The following is a 6,870-nucleotide window of genomic DNA, read 5'->3' as shown; positions in this document are numbered from 1 at the left end:
ATTATGAGCATGTCGTCCAAATTAGATAATACATTTTTTATCCGTTACACGTACCATTTTGAAATCACCCAATCACATTTCGTTCTAAAATATTATCTAATGCCTGCCACGCCCCTTTCCTTTTAATGGCAAAATATTTCACATTTCGCAACCAGTGTTAGATAGCTTTGGGGGGAAGGAACCCTCGAGCACCAACCAGAAACATTTTTCGTTCTATCTTATTATCATAAAAGAACACACACACACAGGGGAGAAGCCTTTTGGATGTAACCAGTGTGGAAAGTGTTTCAATCGGACAGAAACATATCTTATAATCTAATGGATCTTCCACATCCCTTTAATGGCAAAATATTTCACATTTCGTAACCAGTGCTTTTATATACCCCTGAAGTGTTAGATAGCTTTGGGGGGAAGGTAACCCTCGAGCACCAACCAGAATCAGTTTTTGTCCTATCTTTTTATCTAATGAGCCTTCCACGCCCCTTTCAATGGTAAAATATTTCACATTTCCCAGCCACTGTTTTTATACACCCCTCAAGTGTTAGATAGCTTTGGGGGGGAAGGTTACCCCCCGAGCTCCAACCAGAGACATACTTTCATTCTATCTTATTGTCTAATGGGCCTTCTACGGCCCTATTAATGGCAACATATTTCACATTTCGCAACCATTCTTTTTATAAACCCCTCAAGGGTTAGATAGATTTGGGGGTTGGGGGGAAGGTAACCCTTGAGCTCTAGACTGTTCACAGTCCCCTATTTTTCCGTGAAGTCGTAGAGATCGATCGTTCAGTCCGACGGGCCGCCATCTTGGCTTACGAACGCGAGCGAAAACTGGGGAGAGCCACCCACGGGGTTTTTGCACTCTCCCCAGTTTTCGCTCGCGTTCCTGAACCAAGATGGCGGCCCGTCGGACTGAACGATCGATCTCTACGACTTCACGGAAAAATAGGGGACTGTGAACAGTCTACTTGAGCTCCAACCAGAGATATTTTTTTCTCCATTTATACAGGTCCTGAAGCGCTATGCTTGCCACCAGTACCTTTTTTCTCAGCCAAAGCTGCGACCACCATTAAGACAGGTGCCCTTGTGCGATTTTAGAACACAATCGTAATTCCCTCGGGAAAAATCCATTTGCAAATTATCTTAATTCTTTTTCGGCGGTTTGGCCTGAAATTTTGCCTTTTGTGGCAACGTCTTGTGATATTCTGTGATTTTATAAAAGGTAAATCACATGGTTTTATTAGTATTTAAAACTACGTTTGACAAGTCAACACGTTTAACATGTTTATACTTGTTTAACTTCGTCGGGTAAAAAAAAAACATTTTCAAATTATCCTGATTTTCCTTCGGCGGTTTGCCTGAAATTTTGCCTTTTGTGGCTACGTCTTGTGATATGCTGTGCTTTTGTAAAAGGTAAATCACATGGTTTTATTAGTATATAAAACTAAAATTGACAAGTCAACATGTTTAACATGTTTATACTTGTTTAACTTCTTCAATTTCAAAGAATGTTAGCTTATATAATATTAGAGCTAAGCTCTTGTTCTTGTGCAGTTTTTCCGGGAAAGATTCCAATATCAAAACGACAGCTATGCTCGTCGGGAAATTTGAATAAACCCCTAAAAGCAGCCTCGCCCCCAGGGTCTCCTTGAAAACTCCTCGCCAAGAAGACCCTGGGGACGAGGTTGCCCCTAAAAGAGTCCAATCTGGACGTTCACCGCGGTCAAACGTCTCAGGCTGGTTTTCTTTCCATTTCGCCGTTTTTTGTTCAAATTGAAGTGATTACGAGTAAGGATAGATAAAAATAGTTGCCGAGTGAAAGCATAATCCCATTCCCTCAGGTAAACCAGTGTTTTCACTTTTTAAATGTTTCGCATCCGAACCAAAGGTGCTTTGACAAATGGCGCCGACAAGTCCGCATATCGCTATTTTCAAACACGTAGAACTTTTTTTAGTAAAGCTCCAAAAAACTTAGTAAACCCTTAGGATACCGGTTATGTATCGAACTTTGAACTGTGAAAATTAAAACCTTATCTTTGCAGTACTTTTCTTATTTTTTGCATATTTCTGTCGTTTGACCGCGGTGGAATCTGGACGTGGCTCAGCGTTATTTAACCCCCCTAAATTAAGACTAAAAAAATGCCATTTCCATGCATGATCGGGCTAAATAGATAGAACGACACGTGATTGGGCGATATTAGTGAAATAGCACGTGTAACGCAGGAAAAATGCATTATCCCATTGGAGAAAATACGTTCATAATTTATCGTATGAGTCAAGGAAGAGAGTATCATTAGACAGACAAACCGTATTCAAGGAGACAACGTAAGCAAGGAAGAAGCATTTTATCAAACGAAAACATTTCAACAATGAAGACTGCTGTGATCTCGTGTTTTTTATTATTTCGATGATTTGTTTCGCTTATGGGAGAGGTAACTATATTTCTCTTTGTCTATCATGTCAATGAAATAGCGAGATTTCTTCCCCCTCTTTCGAATTAACTGGTTAAAGTTGAAATATTTTTTTCTTAAAAAGGCCACGATTAGTCGATTTATGACCTATATATGAAATAGAGAAGGCCAAGCTCACTGTTGAGTCACTGTGTTCCCATTGCAGATTACATTCATATAATTACCATTTTTTATAATGGCCAGCGCTGGGTTTTTAAATCTATTTAGCTTTTGCTTTTTCAATACAAAGAAGGCAACCTGTATAGCAAAAAGTCCTTTACAATTAAGGAAACTCGACAGAAAAAGTAAGGACACACTATTAGTACACACATTGTTGTCTATTTAACAATTATTCCACGAGCGCGTGTTGGATATGAGATGGTATGAGATTTTTGTTGACGCGTATCGGCTACCATATTTGTGTTCAATGGTATATGAGCCCATATACCATTGCCTGTTAACCAATCAAAACACAGGAATTGCAATATACCATTGCTAGTTTTTAATAATCGCTGTTAGAACACGTTCGATCGCGACGCACATGGAAAACTCGGCCTCGCAGTCTAATTGTTAATTATCAAGAACTTTATGATAGCAATACGGGTACGAAATCGAGTACGAGTACGACTTTCGAATTTCAATCCAGTTACGTTCCCAGAGCCCTCACTCCTCCCTGTTGCTGACCAGTTGAAAAGGAGACTATTGGTATGAGATTGGTGAGAAATGTGATAATCGAAAGAATAAGCTTTAGGTTTGAAAAGTCGTATCGGCATTGCTGATCCTAGCAATATGCAGAGACGGGCCTGAAGGGGTAAAATCAAAACTGGAATTTGGGCAAATTTTCACTGGTTAACTGGGATTTGGGTCACCGGGACTGAGAATCACAAATAAATAGACAATACAAGTGGGACTGGGATTTGAAAAATCGGGAAATAATAGATTAAAAATATAAAACTAAACAGCGGTGATAAACATGATGAAAAATCGCATTTTAATAAACTTGACGTTTCGTATGCTAAGCTACATACATTTTCAAAAGGCTGGGAAATGGGATTTTGGAGAAATTTGTGCTGGGAAATGGGATTTTAGGACCCGCTGTGCAGGAAGCGTGTCACATAGCGTGTGAACCTAGTAAATGGCCTTCCTCTCCTGAGTCTCTCCATAGGTCAGTACAGTAAACTCTCTCTTAACGGACACCTCTATAAGACGGACACCTCCATAAGACGGACACCTGGTGATGGTCCCTGCTGTTTCTCAGTCATTTTACTGCAACCAAACTTCTTATAAGACGGACACTTTGAAATCATTAACGGACACTTGAGAAGTGTTTTTATCATTTTTATCATGTTTTATATATTGGTGAAAATACTTTTAACCTTCGTATTGGCCTAAAGCAAAGTTAGTCAGCGCCCTAAGGATATGTGTGTACCAAGCTTACTAACCAAAAACAATGACGCTTTAACGAATTACTTCTCTGTTTACGTGTATGGACACTGAAGAGGTCGTTTTCTACTTACAGTATTACAGTTTGTAGAAGCTCTCAATTTTTGCTTTAACAAGCAATACGGTCCTTTAATTTTATTATTTTGGTCTTGTTGCAGTAAGCAAAGGTTTGTTACATTGTGCAAAGGTTTAGCTTTATTATCTCAGAATTACTGGTGTCATGTTACCTCGACTCTCTACAGAGCGGACACCTCTCTAAGACGGACAGCTGCGGCCGGTCCCGATGGTGTCCGTCTTAAAGAGAGTTGACTGTATACAGAGTGCCCACCCGGTGTTTCGAGATCTTGGGTTGGATTCCTGTTGGGGACTCAGATTTTTCTTTGTCACACGCTCGTGACATGATGAATATTACATCTTTCCCGTTCACTAGCGAGCTTAAAATTTACCATCTTTCTTTCTGATTAGTTAATAACCATAAATGATTATCCTTTATGTCTGTTAGAATACTCTCAAGGGGACTGTGTCACGGCTGAGTTAAGTTTATTTTATTAAGTTTTGCCAAACGCTCGCTATGAAACTTAATGTTTGCAAAGAAAGTACTTCTATGAATCCAAATGACAAAACCATAGCTTCATTGCAATCAAATGTGTCTCTCGGGCGTTATAATTTAAAATTACAAGCAAACAAGATTGACTTTGAAAACTGTTCAGCCCAACAATTCCACATTGCAATCCTTTTTAACCCTTAACATGCTAAGCGCGGATTATTCCGGGATTTGGGGGACGTCACCAATTTACACGTCAGCAGATTTTTGTGATTTGCATCTTATAGAGCTTGGATAGATCTTTCCACAGGACTGTCCATCTTCAATATTGACTGCATTCCGACAGAGCTAATCGAAAAAAACGTGATCAGTTTTTGGTGTAAAATTGGTGCTAAAACAGGCCAATATACCCGTACTTGATCATGATCTCCTTTCCAGGGTTTTCCATTGATTCAGATCAAAACTTTTCAGGCCAGTAGAAGGGGTGCACAGAGTAAAAGATAGAGAGAATAAGAAAGCAGAGAAAAACGAAAAGGAAAGGAGCAAGGAAAAAAATCGGAACGGTTCAGCAAAAAAAAAAAAATAAAAAAAATAACACTTCCAAATTTTGGCTTATGCGCATGCGCCAAAGTAAAATATTGTACATTTTTACATGGAAATTACATCAAAATCTTCCTGCATTGTCAGAAAGTGCATTTTTAGCAAATTTAAAGAAATTTTGGACCGTAGAGCCAAGAAAATCGATTAACGGTTAAAAAAACGCGTTTTTGGGAATAATTTCAGCATATTAAGGGTTAATATTCGTCGCTTTTGACCATCCGTACTTTTTTTGTATTTTGTGGTTTATTGAAATTTTCCTTCACTGTTGTAAGAGGTTACTTTAGTATTTCAACCAATTTGATGGTCATTTCCCATGCTTACATTTAGCTAAAATCCGCGACACAGTCCTTTTAAATTGATTTATTTTCTCTCAGACTGCACCGCCGCTGAAGCAAGGGAGGCAAGGTGTTCCACTTATGGAGTGTGCAACCAAAGATCATCTCGTACAAAGCCGACGTGCTACTGTTTGGATCGCTACTCAGTCGGTGGAATAAGTGCCGGTCTTGGCAAGTCTTCGTTGAAGCACTCGAAGAACTTCCGAATTCTTTCGTCCAATCAAAAACTAGCGCGAGCACTCACGAGTACGCCGAAAGCAATCGCGCGTACAAATACGTCATGTTGCTTAGCAACTTCTGGGACGAAAACCGCGGGCTCAGTCACTTCTCGGAGAAGTGATGTCGCCATCAACTGGCACTTGTTCCCCCGACTGTACTATGGTGACAGATGTGAAAAGTACTTATTATATGGCTACAATAGTACGCGCGCTCTGATTGGCTGCTGAGCGGGCATTATTTTCTTGTAATGACCGGGCATTATGAAAAATTTTCTCGGCTCGACGGTTTTTTGAGTTGTGAGTAAAAGCTACTAGCGCAATTGCAAAAACGACAATAAATACCGACAAAATGTAACTATCTTTTCAATAACTGAAAGAAAAATATTAGCATACCAATACTTCTTTAGTATGAGCGACGAAGAGAGCCACAGAGAGCGAGAGCGAGTTTCACCTCGGTGTTTTTTTTTTAGATATTTTTAGAATAGCGCTAAAAGGCCATATAATAAATAACTTATTAACCTCGTCCGTTCGGTCATTACAGGGCAATCTCAGACCTCGGCCTTGATGTATTGACCTCGCTATCGCTCGGTCAATACATCAAGGCCTCGGTCTGAGATTCCCCTGTAATGACCTCACTCTCGGTTAATAAGTAGTATATATACGACCCGGATTGGCACTATCAAAGGGGAGGTCCGGACTTCCCCACTGGATTTGGTGAATTATATGGGTGAATAGAGTTAGTTTCAATAAACACTGCAATTTCTGAGTTACGTAAAATGTACCCACTTGTTAAAGCGACATATTAAAACGAGGCTATAGTCGTCAATTTCTGCTTGTCTCCCATTTACACTATTCGCAAAGAGCAGGGCACGAAGCTCCCGGTGTTGTGGTCTGGCCTTAACAAATGTATCTTAAATTACAGTATGTGTAAAGCGCATTTGAACATACACATATGGAAAATGCGCTATATAAATGCATTATCATTATCATTTCTATTCAAAGCAAGAGAAGCAAAAATGATAAGTTAGTCAAAACTGACGCAAAACAAACTTATATGATAAATTTGTAAAGTATGCCGTGAGTAGGGTCAGTAGGGGTGTGGTGAGGGGAGCAGGTAGGCCTTTTGAGGTCTAGGTTGAACTACAAGACGGTGCCTGGATACGGATAGCACGCGGAGGCACACAAAAGGTTGCTAAGGAATATATTTCTTGCGTCGTTGGCATTCACAAGCCTAGCATATAATCAGACAGCTAGTGGTATGAGCTTTAGCTCAAGTTAGC

The sequence above is a fragment of the Oculina patagonica genome, chromosome 11 (assembly GCF_052425735.1).
Source record: "Oculina patagonica isolate OP01 chromosome 11, crgOcupat, whole genome shotgun sequence".
Classification (NCBI taxonomy): domain Eukaryota; kingdom Metazoa; phylum Cnidaria; class Anthozoa; order Scleractinia; family Oculinidae; genus Oculina; species Oculina patagonica.
The sequence above is the reverse complement of the archived record's forward strand: the minus strand, read 5'-3'. Positions refer to the sequence as shown.